Source organism: Piliocolobus tephrosceles, chromosome X, assembly GCF_002776525.5.
Source record: "Piliocolobus tephrosceles isolate RC106 chromosome X, ASM277652v3, whole genome shotgun sequence".
NCBI lineage: Eukaryota > Metazoa > Chordata > Mammalia > Primates > Cercopithecidae > Piliocolobus > Piliocolobus tephrosceles.
In genome coordinates this window covers 25,829,193-25,845,700 of record NC_045455.1, presented here as the reverse complement: position 1 = coordinate 25,845,700, position 16,508 = coordinate 25,829,193, and the positions used below count along the sequence as shown (strand labels likewise).

At 36.4% G+C, this 16,508-nt stretch overlaps 1 pseudogene; it reads left to right on the top strand.

The window, feature by feature from the left end:
* Positions 1-7,740: 7,740 nt before the first annotated feature.
* Positions 7,741-15,175, top strand: LOC111551792 (annotated as a pseudogene).
* The last annotated feature ends 1,333 nt before the right edge of the window (positions 15,176-16,508 follow it).

Below are 16,508 nucleotides of genomic sequence, written 5' to 3'. Positions count from 1 at the left end.
AGAGGTTTAGTGAACTCACAGTTCCATGCTGATTCTGTCCCACAGACCCTGGCCGAGTGACAGATGAAAGAAGTATGCTGACACAGGTATTTTGCCTAACAGTGCAGCTAGGGGATCGCATGGCACAGCACCTCCAATGAGACAGTACAGCAGCCACTGAGACAGTGCAGCTCCCATATGCCAGAGACACTCATATTTATTTTAGTACAGATTTAATGACAAAAGCTTGGAGCAAACACAATTTGTGGGTAATTTGTGGGTAATTAACATTGTCAAACCCCTGAATAGAGGGCAGTCCTGCACACGAATGATCAAAGGTTGGTTTCTGGAGACAGGAGTAAACAAATTTATCTAGATAAGTTCCTTTACATTACCTTCTTATCTGCCCTTTGCTCTCAGGCTCCAGATAAGAAAATTTGGCTGCCTTCAACCATAATCTCATTCTGAAGGTTTTGCAAAACCTTCCGGCCTTCCAAGAAGGTTTGCTTCTTTCCCTATAACTTTTTCTTACAACTTTTTCCCACCACCTTGACTGAACCGCTACAGTTCCACATAGCTGGGGATGCCTCAGGAAGCTTACAATCAGGGCAGAAGTGAAAGCAAACATCTCCTTCTTCACATGACAGCAGGAGAAATTCCTAGCATTGGGGAAAAAGTTGCTTATAAAACCATCAGATCTTGTGAAAACTCATTCATTATCACAAGAACAGCAGCATAGGGGTAAGCACCTTCATGATTAAATTACCTCCCACTGTGTCCTTTCCATGACATGTGGGGATTATTGGAACTACAATTCAAGAAGGTGGGGACACAGCCAATCCATATCACACATATGCATACTATTAAAAATGGAGAAAAAAGGTAAAAGCCAACCTATGGTAATAGCCCTGTGGAATGAGAGGGATAGGCACTTTGGTAACAATACTCCACAAGGAATTTCATTTTTTTAGGTTTTTATTTTTTCTTACTTATTAAAATATATTTTACTTAATTGCATCTAGCATGAAGAAGCATATCTTTTGATTTAATCATAATGCAAAATTATTCTTTTCTTGTCATACTTTAAATTTAATTTTAGCAAATTTCCCCTCTTTCTCCTCCCCTACCCCATAGTAGTTTTTCCAGGGCAAGTTCCATTAATTTTCCATTAATCTTAGACAATATACATTGCTGAAGGATCTTTATGTTGTAGCACAGTCTCAGTATACAAATTAAAACCTCCATGCTGCATGCTTCAATCTTTACTTCCAGATAAGTCTATTTATTTCTTTTGCTAAGCTGATTAGTGGTGACCACCTTTTATCTGGAAAGGGTTTATGGTTTGTTTGGCTTTCTCTCCTAGTTTCTCTCAATCTCAATTTCCTACTTGAAACAATTCTTCCCTACAGAGTGAAAAGAAAGAGGCTTTAGGGGACTGGAGACTTATTAAATGGGTGAGTCTCTTCATTGTTTCTAAGTCTCAAAGACAGTTTAAACTCCTGTTTCCTTTAGTGGGAAACTGTGTGTGTGTGTGTGTGTGTGTGTGTGTGTAGTTTTTGTTTTTGTCTTTTAATTTTTTTTTTTTAATTTTCACTTTTGGTAATACTGATATCATTGAGACTTGTCAACACTATACCATAACATGGGCAAATCATATTTTCCTTTATAACATTCCCTAAGATCTGCTTTGGCAGTGTCTACCCCATGAGAACTTTCATTTTGGAAATCACCTTACCACCAGCACAGCCCGTTTGATACAAGATCCTTTTTAAATGACCCTAAGTAAATATTTTTACTACAAGTTCCACACACGTTTTGGGGATTTACTTATCTGAGATCAAGCTTGAAGAGACTGTGGGCTTTTAATCTCTCCTTCTCTTTTCTACTGCTGAAGCACCTGGCCAATTATTTTCTGTCCAATGTTTTTCCAGCTTTGCATGCAAAACTAGCCCATGCTCTCTACAAATACGAGCATCATATATGAAGTATTCTCTGCAATTGTTTGAAGGACGCCTCACTGAAAGCACTACTTTCCCACCATGAAGGAGGAATTAGGATTATGGCAGAGATTTCTCCTACGAAATAGTCCTGAATTTTTCTGAATTTTATTCTCTGCCCTCTGCCTTACTTTTTATGCTCTTGATCTATCTGAGAATGCTAAGAATTATGATATTAGTTTTTATTAATTTTAGTTGTAAATTCTACTTGAGTATAATTGTTATACTCACTTTGGTATCTGATATCGATCATATTCATGCTGCATTCAAAAGTGAAGCAAAAAGGGTACCATTTAAAAATTCTATTGCATTTCATGTGTGCCGATGTTATATTAGTTTTTGTTCCTATTGTATCAAATTACTTAAAAATAACAAGTTTATTATTTTATAGTTCTTATAGGTCAGAAATCTCACATGGGTCTCACAGTGCTAAAACCAAGAGCAAGGCTGTATTCCTCCCTGGGAGCTATTGGAGAAAATGTATTTCCTTGCTCATTCAAGTCTTTGAAAGAATTCAATTCCCTCTGATTACAGAATTGAGTTATAGGATGTAAGCTGAGTTCCCTGTTGTTAAAATAAAAACTGTAAATAATTAAATCCGCAGAGTTTATTTTAGCCAAGAATGATTCATAAATTGGTCAGCATTCAGAACTAGGAGTGGTACAGAGAGCTCTACTCAGCAATGTGGGTGGACAGTGAGTATAAAGAGAAGATTAAAAAGTCACCTAAAATTATAGCTTGATTGGTTACAACTTGACATTTCCCTTAGTGGGCAGGGTGTGAGCAGTTGGCAGCTTGTGATTGGCTGAAACTTGGCTCCTATGATTGGCTGAGATTCTTGCTACAAGAGGTACTCAAGTCAGGTTGCAGTTGGTTTACATACTGAGGTTGCAGTTCCTCAGTAGAAACTCAAAGTAATGAGGCAGACTCAGGCCAACATTAGTTTCATTTCACACTCTTCTGGTTGTAGAAGTCAGTTTCTTATAAGGTGTAATCTGAGGTCATTCCCAGCCTTTGGAGCCTCCCTGCGTTCTTTGGCTCCCATCTCCAGTATTTTATCTTCCAAACTAGTAAGGATGAGATGAGTCTCTCTCACACTTTTAATCTCTTCTCTATTGTGCTTCTATTAAATCTCTCTGTTGCCATTTTCTGCCTTTGCTTCTACACTTAAGGGAACACAGGATTACATTGAGACCTCCCTGATAATCCCCTGTAATCTTCCTAAAGATTAACTGATTAACAAATGTAATTTCATGGAGAAATTTAGTTCCCTATTTTACATAAGATGTTAAAACAGCCAGGCGCGTTGGCTCACGCCTGTAATCCCAGATGAGGTGGGCAGATCACTAGGCCAGGAGCTCGGGACCAGCCTGGCCAACAGGGTGAAACCCCGTCTTGACTAAAAATACAAAAATTAACAGGGCATGGTGGCACACACCTGTAATCCCATCTATTCAGAAGGCTGAGCCAGAAGAATAGCTTGAACCTGGGTAGCAGAGGTTGTGGTGACATGAGATCATGTCACTGGGCAGCAGAGCAAGACTCAGTCTGAAAAAAAAAAAAAAAAAGATGTTAAAATATTCACAGGGATTAGGATGTACACATCTTTAGTGGGACATTAACCTGAGACAGACGTGTAAGGAACATTTAACAAATAACTTCTTTAAAGATACTAAAAGTGTGTCAGGTAAAAACAAACATAAATCAAAGGGGTTAATAATGTCCACTAAACAATACTTAAAGTAAAAATGCATTTAGTAGAATAAGAGGGTAATTTATACATAAGTTAAAAAAAAAGTCACGGGGAAGCCAAAAGATTAGACACCCTTGATCTAGTTGAAGCATATCAGGTAATGGTGCTGAAAAGGCTATTTTGGGGGAGAGGGGCTCCATAGTTTATTTGAATTCAAATTGCAAGAATATATTGTGAAAAGAAGTCGAAAGAATAAATTTTCATAAAGAGGCATTCAAACTTGGTTAAGAATCATTTTTTGAACCAATTTGTGGCTATCTGATATCACAAAATGAAACAGTAAAGCACAGAGTTTAAGAAATGGCATGGGTCCACCCTTACATTGCTCAAATGGTGGCTCTAACATCTACCACTTATGTAATCTTTGTAAAGCCATTTAATTTCCCTTATCTCAGTTTCCTTATATCTAAAAGCATCCTTGTGAAGATTAGACTAGTTAATGCACGTGAACTTTTTAAAAGTTTCTAGGCTTTTGTGAAATCCACAGTAAGTTCAGTAATTATGTCGAGCAGTCAGGAGAAGATGGATGGCATTATATTGAAGACACACTTTTTACTCAAATTATAAGATATCTGAGTCCCAGACACCTCTTTTTATTGCTGAAGCGTATTATAATTTTGCAATAGATTGATCTTGGTGTATTAGAAATACTATGTCATATTTTCCACTGTATTCTAAGTCAAGAGTTAGAGTGGGACTCCATATGATGCAAAATAAACAAGGAAACGTTTTTTCTTCTCTTCTTGATTAAACCCATTCTGAGGGACTAATTATTCCCTTCTGTTGTATGATATTAAAGGAATTTCCTGTGACTTTAGTAGTTAATCAACAAAATGACAACATAACCGTTTTGCCAGTTACTTTCAGTCTCACAGAAGATCTATGTAATCAAAAATTAAATTATCCTGTATAATAGTGAAACTCCAAGTTTTATTTAAAGATTCCTCATTTCACTGACTTGGCCTTATATGAGGCTAGAGATCCAATCTGGAAATGGACATTTGGTAGACTTTTTCATCCCCCACATTGCTCTCCTGCTTTTCTCCATTGTTTATTAATCATGGCGTATGACCTCCCAGGGAAACAGCTGGGAGGAGATTAGAAAATATGTTTAAAGGGCAAAAACATTTTCACTTGCTTGGTTGCATAATGATTTGATTTCTGTCTCTTGGAGCTTGGAATCTGGCCAAATATTACTCTATAGTAAGGTACATTTTAAGTTTCTTAACTTTAAGACATGCCAGCTGAAAGAATGTCTAAATTTAGTTTGCCGGACTGAGTGCCTGGACTTCCAGATGTCTACCCTGTTGTTGGCATTATGTAATTCCTTCAGATAGTATTTCTAAGGAGCATTTTAAATGGTATCAGTTTGGCTCCCTTTTTGCAGAGCACATATCTGGTACAATCCAAATTTACGTACATGTAGCTAGCTCCCAATGAAGTATTTTCTCTCTCCTGTTTTGCCATCTCAGATAGATAGCAAAACCTCAGGCTAATCTTGTGTGAAATAGACAGTGTCCACTGTACCCAAATTCAAAGAGGATATGTCAGTGTGACGAGGTATTTTTATCTGCTCCTTCCACTAAAAAATGGGAAGAAAAATGATAGGAAACTTCTCACGTTTCCTTCCAAATATATTTTCTTCTCTATTCTTTACCTTAAAAATAAATACAAAAAAAAAATTACCTTTTCTTTCCTAATGCTCTAAAGAAAATCTAGTGGCTCAGTTTAGAATATGGAACAATTGCCACATATGTTTCTTCCTCAATCATTTGAAGTCTGGTTAACACCATTCTTCTAGACTCTAAATTGCTTTTCCTATTTTCTTTCTTTCCTTCTTTTTTTTTCTTTTTTTTTTTTTTTTTTTTTTTTGAGACAGAGTCTTGCTCTGTTGTCTAGGCTGGAGTGTGGTGGTGCAATCACAGCCCACTACAGCCTTGACCTCCTGGGCTCAAGTGATCCTTTCACCTCAGCCTCCCAGGGTGGCGGTGACTACAGGCAGATGCCACCATGGCCTGGTAAATTTTTTCTTTTTTTGAAGATGGGGTTTCACCACGTTGCCCCAATCCACCTGCCTAGGAATTACAGGCATGCTGGAAAGTTGCTGGAATTACAGATGTGAGCCACCACACCTGTCCAACTCTAATTCATAATGCAAACCAGTGCTTGCCCTGTTAATAATTATTTGTGTAACTCCTTGTCTGATTTTTGAGAAAGTACTTGCTATATAGTAGTCACTTTAAAAAATGCTAGTTTTTATTATCCATATAGATAAAAAATAATAAGATGTTTAAAATAGTTTAGTAGTGTATGGGCAGAAGCTTTACAAAGCTGATAAATTTTTCATATAACTTTTTTCACATAAATACAAGTAATAATTATATTTAAGGGTTACATAAATTTGGTCTATCATAAAATACAAAAATTAGACAATTTAAAAATGGGATTAAAAGCATTTGATAAAATGCAACATACATTTTTTAAAATTCTTGGAAGTTGAAAAAATAAACATTAAAATATATCAATGTTAATTCAATTAAAATATGAAATGCTAAGGTGATCATGTTAAAACATGAAATGAAAGAGAATGGTCATAAAATACATAATGATCATAAAATATACATGATGTGGAAACCCATTCGAATGCCCATAGAAGTAATGCATTTCCAATAGCATGATTTGACAAAAATGAGCCAAAATACAGAGCTTTATGACATAAAGAGAACTCCTTTAAAAATATTTTTATCACTAAATAACAAAAGTAAAATACTTCTGAAACAGCCAAAGAAAAATGTATTTGATAGAGGTAACTGATAATACCAAAATTTACCAGGGATTATAATATATGAATTTAATAATGGGAAAGAGACATTATTCCTGAGAGGAGATTATGATAATGGTAGAAACAATATGTCTACATATTATGTCATGGTTAGGATTTCTTTTGTTTTTTTTGTTTTTTTTTTTGTTTTTTGAGACGGAGTCTTGTTCCGTCGCCAGACTGGAGTGCAGTGGCACCATCTCAGCCCACGGCAACATCTCAACCCACGGCAACATCTCAGCCCATGGCAACCTCCACCTCCCGGGTTCAAGGGATTTCCCCGCCTCAGCCTCCGAAGCAGTTGGGATTACAGGCACGGGCCACCACGCCTGGCTAGTTTTTTTGTATTTTAGTAGGGATGGGGTTTCACCATGTTGGTCAAGATGGTCTCAATCTCCTGAGCTTGTGATCCGCCGCCCGCCTCGACCTCCCAAAGTGCTAAGACTACAGGCATGAACCACCATGCCCAGCCGTGGTTAGAAATTTTAAGCTAAATCCCTGTTGTAGCTTTTGAAGCTTAAACTCATGCATATTAAACTCATACATACCATGTAAAAAATAGTAATAAAAAATATATTTGGAAAAAAAAGGTTTTTTACCAGTTGCAACTAAAATAATTAAAATATTATTACACCAAATAGGGATGTATAGTCTCAATAGTAAATCAGAATAGATAACTAAGATAACCAGAAATAAATGTAAAAATTGGTTATTTATGAAACACAGCAACAAACAAAAAGTAGAAAAAACAAAAAAGCTCTGAAACCTGCCAAAATTATTTTTCACTTTTTGGCTTAAGGCTGAATATAAGATATTCTTTATAAAATGTTTAGACATTTTATATTTAGTATCTATATAAGATATACAATAATATGGTATCACTAATAGTGTTATTAATATCATTATTAATTATATAGAATATATAAGATATTCTTTATACAATGTTCAGACATTTGGCACTACCATAATTCTGAATTTGCTGATGTGCCAAAACAAATATAGTTACTTTGGATGTTACATAAATTAAGAAATGATATTTTTAATTTTATATGTATGCTCTTTGTCCAAATGTTTTATCAAATCTTTTTTGATAATATTATCATCTTATGTTTAAACTATAACTTGTCTTTGGCAATAGAGATAAATTTAGCATTCTAAAATTAAAACACTTATTCAATTTATTATCAAAAATGGATGTGCCTTTACAAAGTACGATGGAAGATTTTTTTATGATGGGCTTACCTGTTTCTTCAATGGAATATTACTGAAGACAAATTCCTAAGTTAATAAAATTAGAGTGCACTTCATATAAAGGAGGAAATGACTCTAAAATTTTAATCTTGTAGTAAATCAACATTAAATATTGAATTTCCCAGGACATACTCATAACCAAATTGCCATGGACTGAACGTACCCCCGTCTCCCCAAATTCATATGTTTAAACCCTAATCCCAGTACGATAGTATTTGGAGGTGAGGTTCTTAGGAAGTGATCAGGTCATGAGAATGGAGTCTTCATGAGTGGAATTAATGCCCTTATGAAAGGAACCCATAGAGTAAGCTGACTCTTTCTGCCATTTGAGGACACAAGAAGTTGATTTTTAAACCAGAACTGGGTCCTCACCAAGAACTTTGACGCTGCTGACACTCTAACTTCCAATGTCCAGAAATATGAGAAAAAAAAGTATGTTGTTTAAGCCACCCAACTTCTAGTATGTTATTATAATAGCCTGAGCTTACTAAGACAAAATGGAAGACTAATATAGGAGGGATATTTTTCAAAGCTTGAAACATTTCTTATTTCTTTGTCTTCTTGGTAATTATTTTCTAATTAGTTTTTATGGACTTTGCCTTTATGTTAATAGAGCAGTTTTCCCTTAAGGCCTATATGAATAATACATGACTTAAATATAGAAGTATATAAACACAAGCAAAACTTAGGAACAGCAAAATTGTAGAAATAAAAATTATATAAACACAAGCAAAATTTAGGAACAGCAAAATTGTAGAAATAAAAATTAAGTGTTGGAGACTGAAAGATTTTTCTTCTTTAGTTCAATAGGTAATCCTGGAGACTACTTTGACAATAGGTAGACGCTATATTTTTAAAATAACCTTTAATGATAATCGTCTTGTAAAAATTTTTGAAAATCTAAATATCTCAAATAAATATCTTAAATATAAGCTCTTTCCCCCCTGAGTTTCATTAGCAAAACTATACTCCAAAAATAGAGAAAAATTAAAAATTTGGACACTTGCTGAGTTCATAACCTAGGTCACATGAAAGAGCAGGACTAGGTTAGAAGGTTTAGCAAAAATTGTATGAAAATAATTTTTAAGTTTGTCTTTAGGCTTAGAAATGAGCCTAAACTTGTTGCTTTTATTTATTTGTTTGTTTTATGTATGTATTTATCATATTTCTACATTTGTTTGAGAGACTGTATCAAAAGACAAATTTGTCCTTAAGAAGCAGTGGCTTAAAATAATAAAATTCACATTCTCTTTTATACTGTTTTGAGCAGTATTAACTTTTATGTAAGTCAGTTCAAAAGTCAGAAACCTGTGAGTTCTGTTGCTTCTTAATACCGTTTGCTATTATTACATTTTTGAATTTTCTATATACTCAATATCATACTTCAATAACAGCATATTCTATGTTTCAAGATAAAAATATTATATATGATCCTCAAACTTTTAAGTATGCATTACCAATTTTAAATATTTCTTCCTTGAAGATATTAAGGCTCAAAAACAAAGAAGTTTCCAAAATGGAACACCTAGGATAAACATGTGTGTTTCTACCCCAAAATATATCTGCTTTCTGTTACGTACAATCTTCTTCTTCAAAACGCTACTGTGTACATTATTTAACTAGAAATATTTTAGCATTGGTTACTTAATCTACCTGCTTCAGTATATAACTCCTTTAAAAAGTCAGTGTTTTTAAAATTTGAGACTTTATAAAACCATTATTTTTCATTGAGGATTACGACAAATTTGAAATGCAGCATATACAATTAAACAGTTTGACACTAACAGCTTACATAATCAGATATAGTAACCGTGTAATTCCTATGTGATCCACACTTAAAAACAGTCTTCACGTGTTTTATAAATTAAGTGTAGTTTGGAAAATTTCTGCTACTTTCTTTGCTGCCCATTATTTGTTTACTCTGTTTTGTGTCTCTCCACTAGTCTTCTCCGCTAGTCTTGTAGTCTTGGATCAGAGTCAATTGTTTTCCATGTTTCAGATTTCCTTTTATCTCCATTGAGACTTTACAGTACAGGGCCTTTACAAAGGTTGTTTTCGTAAGTTTAGCTATATATTCTGGGATTTCTATTACCTCATATATACAAATGGAAGAGGTCTGACTCTTCTTTACTGAATTATCTTCACATTTGCTGCTTATATTAGAGCTTTTCTGATGGAAGAAATTTGCTTCCCGTGCTTTTGTAAGAAACATATTGATTGCTATGTAAAACTGCTTATTTTTATTGTATTCTACAGGTAATTCTTACTTCTTAGGAAATGCCACTTTCAGCAGGAGCAACAAACTGAAAAATCATCCCTTTGCTACCTCTCAGTAATATTGTTTAAGTTTATTTTGTCAATTTATCTTTGATTTCCCCTTCTTGTATTTCACCAGCCTGAAATACGCCCAGAAATGTCCTTTCCACCCATAAAAATTCTTCTCTGCCATCGAATTACAACTCAGATATGTCAATTTTCGGAACAAGCAGTTCCTCAGCCCTTGAACTTGAATAGAGCTCTTCATCTTATAAATGCCAGATAAATTACTTTCAGACTAATTCATGTGGAACCGATTCTTGGGAAATGTCTTTTGTTCACATTTTGCTATTGTTTTGATATAATTTATCTCCCAGACTGTTCTTTAATTTTGTATATTTGTCTTGTTTCTATATTTCTATAGGGGGATGATGTTTTCTTTTCTTTCTGAATAGAAAAGATTCAGTTCTGTATTCTTTGGAATCAAACAGCACTTTGCCTTTTAAAATCGTTTGTCTGAAAATTTTGATGGACTATGTTTTGGGTACCTGAAATGTAACACAAGAGAAGGGAGTTTTGTTCTTTTTTTTTTTCCCAGACAGATTCTCACTCTGTTGCTCTGGAGTGCAGTGGCACAATCTCGGCTCACTGCAACCTCCACCTCCCAAGTTCAAACGTTTCTCCTGTCTCAGCCTCCTGAGTAGCTGGGATTACAGGTGCACACCACCATACCTGGCTAATTTTTGTTTTTGTTTTGTTTTGTTTAGTTTTTGAGAAACGTAGTTTTGAGACATAGTTTCGCTCTGTCGCCCAGGTTGGAGTGCAGTGGCGCGATCTCGGCTCACTGCAAGCTCCGCCTCCCAGGTTCACGCCATTCTCCTGCCTCAGCCTCCCGAGTAGCTGGGACTACAGGCGCCTGCCACCACGCCTGGCTAATTTTTTGTTTTTTTTAGTAGAGACGGAGTTTCACCATGTTTGCCAGGATGATGTCGATTTCCTGACCTCGTGATCCGCCTGTCTCGGCCTCCCAAAGTGCTGGGATTACAGGCGTGAGCCACCACACCGGCCCTGATTTTTGTATTTTTAGTAGAGATGGGGTTTCACCATATTGGTCAGGCTGGTCTCGAACTCCTGAACTCAGGTGATCCACCTACCTCGGCCTCTCAAAGTGCTGGGCTTACAGGTGTGAACTACCGTGCTGGGCCGCATCAGGACTTTCTGCATGTGTTCTCTGAAGTAATCACAATTAAAATTACATGATCAACTGTAAATTCATGTTTTCTATGTAGCTCCCTAAATTTTGTAAGCCAAACATGGGGGTGGTATCTTTCATTTATCACTGTAATGTCAGTGCCTAGACTGTAAGTGATGAGTAACAACCAGTATCTGTTGCATGTACAAAGGTAATAATACTAGAAGTTTAATAAACATTTCCTGAGGGTGAAAAATGGGAAAAACTACGTATAGAGAAAAAGAGAAAAAGTAATAAGTTAAATATATTTTTGAAGTTCATATTCTTAATGGGGAAATTTAGTCTTCGTTTGGGAGAAAAATATTTTCTAAATATTACACAATCTAACAAATATTAAAATATCTTGGCAGCACATTAGAGATAGTTAGAGGTAAATGCAACTCATCTGGATGAAAAGAAAATACACTAGTCCAAAAAAAATATGCTGTGGGTTTTGCTGAAAGTATAAATATTATAAACAGAAAATTAAAATCAATGTTAGTTGTTAAAAAAATAAAAATTGTGTATTATTATTTATTTATTTATTTATTTATTTATTTTTTCTTTTGAGGCGGAGTCTTGCTCTGTGGCCCGGACTGGAGTGCAGTGGCTGGATCTCAGCTCACTGCAAGCTCCGCCTCCCGGGTTTACGCCATTCTCCTGCCTCAGCCTCCCAAGTAGCTGGGACTACAGGCGCCCGCCACCTCGCCCGGCTAGTTTTTTGTATTTTTAGTAGAGGCAGAGTTTCACCGTGTTAGCCAGGATGGTCTCCATCTCCTGACCTCGTGATCCACCCGTCTCGGCCTCCCAAAGTGCTGGGATTACAGGCTTGAGCCACCGCGCCCGGCCAAAAATTGTGTATTATTTTGCTTAAAATTTGAATACTATTTTCTTGTGATAGTTTGCATAAAGCTTTCTTTAGTGTTTACAGACATAGAACACCTTCAAGTGGTTTAGGTTAGTTTTCTAATTTTCTAAAACTTTTCTATGTTGAAAAGGAAATCCCCAAATTTTAATTTGGCAATGTATTTTGCGATAAACTCAACTTTTTGTTGTATTTATGGAAGAGGTAAATAAGTTGAACTATGATTGAGTTAAACACCTTAAATTATTATTCAGTTATAAATTGGTTTTAATTCGTTGATTGGTTTCATGCCTACATTTAGTAGAAGACACTGTTGTATTTTGAATGCAAGCATTGATGATATAAAAGGCCACATTGCTTTTTACATATTTAGCAATATTTGTGTTATTCAAAATAATACATGAAAGAGGAAGCTAAGTGATTTCAGGAATTAAAATATATGACTAAATGGGTCTTGTAGTTATAATTGGTACCCCATCTTTATAAAAATTGTGATAAATGTCGAAATATATACAATTAAAGGAGAAACAGTCACTCTTCAGGAAAATGTAATAAAATATCTTTACGTTTCTGAAAAGTATAATATGAAAGATAAAGCTTCATGTTCAGGCCTCAGGCTAACTTCCTTTGAGTTTGAGAAGGGTCAAAGTGTACAAGAGGATGAAAACAAAGGGCACTCCAACTGGGAGGGGAAAGCACGAACAGCTGCAGCAGCAACACAAGGAACAGTCAGGATAAGCTAGAGTCTGTGATGTAAGCACTGATGAACATATATGACCAGAAATGTTTAAAATATCATAACTAATTGCTTGGTGAGATCTATATTACTGTGACTTTATGATACTTTATTATTTGCCTCGTTTCAATGATGAAAAGTCAAAATATCTCTTTTTGCTTGAAAAAAAAGAAAACCCACTCCATATAATCTAAAATACTGTCCATGCGCAGTGACTCACACCTGTAATCCCAGCACTTTGGGGGGCTGAGGTGGGCGGATCACTTGGGTCAGGAGTTCAAGACCAGCCTGGCCAACATGGCCAAACCCTGTCTCTACTAAAAATACAAAAATGAGCCAGGTGTAGTTGTGCATACCTGTAGTCCTAGCTACTTGGGAGGCTGAGGCATGAGAATTGCTTGAGTCCAGGAGGCAGAGGTTGCAGTGAGCCAAGTTTGCGCCACTGAGCTGCAGCGTGAATGACAGAGCAAGACCCTGTCTCAAAATTTTTTAAATATATATGTGTGTATATATATATATAACATGTCATATATATTATTTATATACATAGCATGTTATATATGTGTTGTATATTATTTCTATATATAGCATGTTATATATAAATAAAATATATGATGTTATATATATGTTATATATATTTATATATAAAACATGATATATATATATATAACATTCTCTGCGCCTTGTCTGGGGTCAATGAGCAAAAGTGGGCGCTGGAGGGGATACTCAAAGCAGACAGCTGGAGCCAGTCCTTGTGTCCGAAACTCACACTGACACCTCTGAATCCTCAGAATCCTCTGGCTTTTGAGCTCTCGTGGTTGGGTGGCGGGGATGGGATTCCTGGTTCGCAGCTCCAGAGGATCGCGCTCCTTCCCGGATACCTGTACAACACAGCCACGTTCTGCCGTGAGGTGCAGCATTTGACAACTTACCTCCTTACCACAGACCACTTCCACTCACGTCCGAGTCAACTTTGTTCTTAACCTTCTTGAGACTCCCCTGTGCCTCCACAACAGGTCTTTTTCTCCCAGTTCATTGAGTTTGGAGTTTTGAATACCATGCAGAAAGTTTACTTTTAAGATTGATCATTCTTTTGATGCTCTTCCTCCCAAAAGCGTTCATGCTCACGAGTTTGTGGGTAAAGTGAAAGCCAGTACACACAGGAAGCTATGGCTGAACACAGGCTCACATCACGACTGCTTCTGTGGCTGTTGACCAGCCATCCATCTTCGTGGTGGTAGCACAGGACTGTTTAATGACAGCAGTGAGATCTGCTCTTCAGCATGTGGTCAAGGTTCTTGCAGAATCACATCCCACCCACTATGACTTCTTGTGGAGGTGGTTTGATGACATCTTTACTTTGCTACATCTCCTGCTCCAACAGTATTATCTGTCTAGAACCAGTGCCTCATTTTCTGAAAACTTTTGTGGCTGAAAGAGAATCATAATGGGGGACACTCACAAGTCTCAGGGATTGGCTAGTGTTGGTCTGCTAAGGAAGCAGCTTTGGAAATCAGTTATGCTCCTGGTTCTTCTTTCCTATCTGAAAATGAAGCTGGAGAAGCTGGCTTCTAGCCGAGGAAAGAGGATGAATATTCTATTCATTTCCCTTCTTCCAACTGGAAGCGATTTTACAGACCCTTCCTGGCAACCTACCCATTTGTTAACATGGCCTGGGCAGGATGGTTTCTTGTACAACTTCGATACATCCTAGGAAAATCTCAGCATCACTCACCACTGCTGAGACTGGCTGGAGTTCAGCTAGGTCGACTGACAGTTCAGGAGTTCAGGATATACAAGCTCTGGAGCACAGACCAGCTGAAGCCAGCATGATATAGCAACCAGCCAGGAGTGTTAGTGGGAAGATAAAGTCAGCTCTGAAGAAAACTATGAGGGGTGTTTCCTTATCCCTGTCTACTGGCCTTTCTGTCAGTGTATTCTTCTTGTAGTTCCTTGACTACTCATCTGAAAACCAATAAATCATCAATAATTGACTGCCCCGCCTACTCCACCACCACCTGTCCACCTAGACTATAACTCTGATTGTTGCCTCTTACCCAAAATGCAGACTGTGTGCCCACCTTATTGTAAAACCCAGGTGAATGATACTTTATTGCCGCTTCTAGCTATGTGTTTTGTTACGACTGTGTGTTTCATTATGTGAGAAGTCACCAAGCTTGTCCCATTACAGGTTATCCAACAGAAGTACAACATCTGATTAAATTCTACTCCCCTGAGAACAGAAAAACAAAATTGCATACAATACTTCATGAAGAAACAAAATAATTACTGGATTTCAGATTTCAAATGAAATATTTCTGGTCAAATTATTGTATTAGTACAAGATAATCTCAGTTGTTTGCCTTTTAGTGACTGGAATAGAGGGAATTGGTTAGACTTTTGTTTGAAAGCAGAAAGCAAGATAGATGATTGAAACAGTAAGCAGCGGCGATCCCCTGGGTAGCAACAAAAACGAAAAAGTGAGGTCACCAAGTATTAGTGGTTGGAGAAAGGGTCCCATTGACCTATGCCCTGGATTCAGCCCACTGAAGAGGCGGAGCTGGCTCGCACTGCTCACACCAGGGTCTCTTTGTTCAACATATCTGACAATTGAAGTGCAAAACACAGAGTGGAAAAACACCAAACAAACCCGGAAGCTAGGGAAATGCTGACGGACCTAAAACCAGAAGAAATAAGGCCTTTTCTTCCCTCTCCTTGCCTTCAAATGTCTGACCAATGCTTTGTGAGGACAGAACCTCAGCACACTAACTAGCAAAACAGCCTGAGAAGAGAGTACTGGAACTCCATTCCTAGCCTGAGAGAGCTGAGAATTCAGGGTGGAACTGTTGCTGAGAGGCAATAGGTAAATAATCAATTCAACATCGTTTTAACGATTACAAAATAGTGTGGGTTATGGGCTAACATATTTGGCATTAGGTATGTTCAAGTGTAATTTGTTTGCCGCTTAAAAATTTCCAAGTAATGCAAAAATATTTTAGTCCAAGAATTTCTGCCACTATATAAGTCTTGTAAAGACTTATAAAGCCTCTATATAAGTCTTGATTTCTTTAACATAGAATCCGTCATAATCCTTTGTGTTTTAATTCTATAATATAATTCTCACGTCTTTATCAGTAAACTACTCTATATAATTGTTTTAATGTAGGTAAATCCATTTTATGGGTAAACCAAAGACAAAATCAAAGTGTGGTGTCCAGGATATAGACTGGATTGCTGTTTTATAGGAATGCATTCTATTCCTGGCTGCAGCAATAGCAATAATTAGAAGTTAAGGCAAGTAATTAACTTCTGTGACAATCAATCAGTTCATCTAAAAATAATTAACAGAAATAACTACCTTGCAAGTGTATTATAAAATTAGATATAAAAGATTGAAATCATTCTTGAAACATAACAAAGTGTAATAAAAAAACTGCAAGAGTGATTTGGCAATGATGTTAAGATTATGTTGTTGTATCCCTAAGGATATGCAAGTTGTAAGGCAACAAAACAGTATCACAACCAAATTATTTAACCCTTATAGCCATAATATTGATAAAATTATTAATGTGTAATATCCATAACACATAAAAATGTCTAGAACAGCATTTCTAATCAT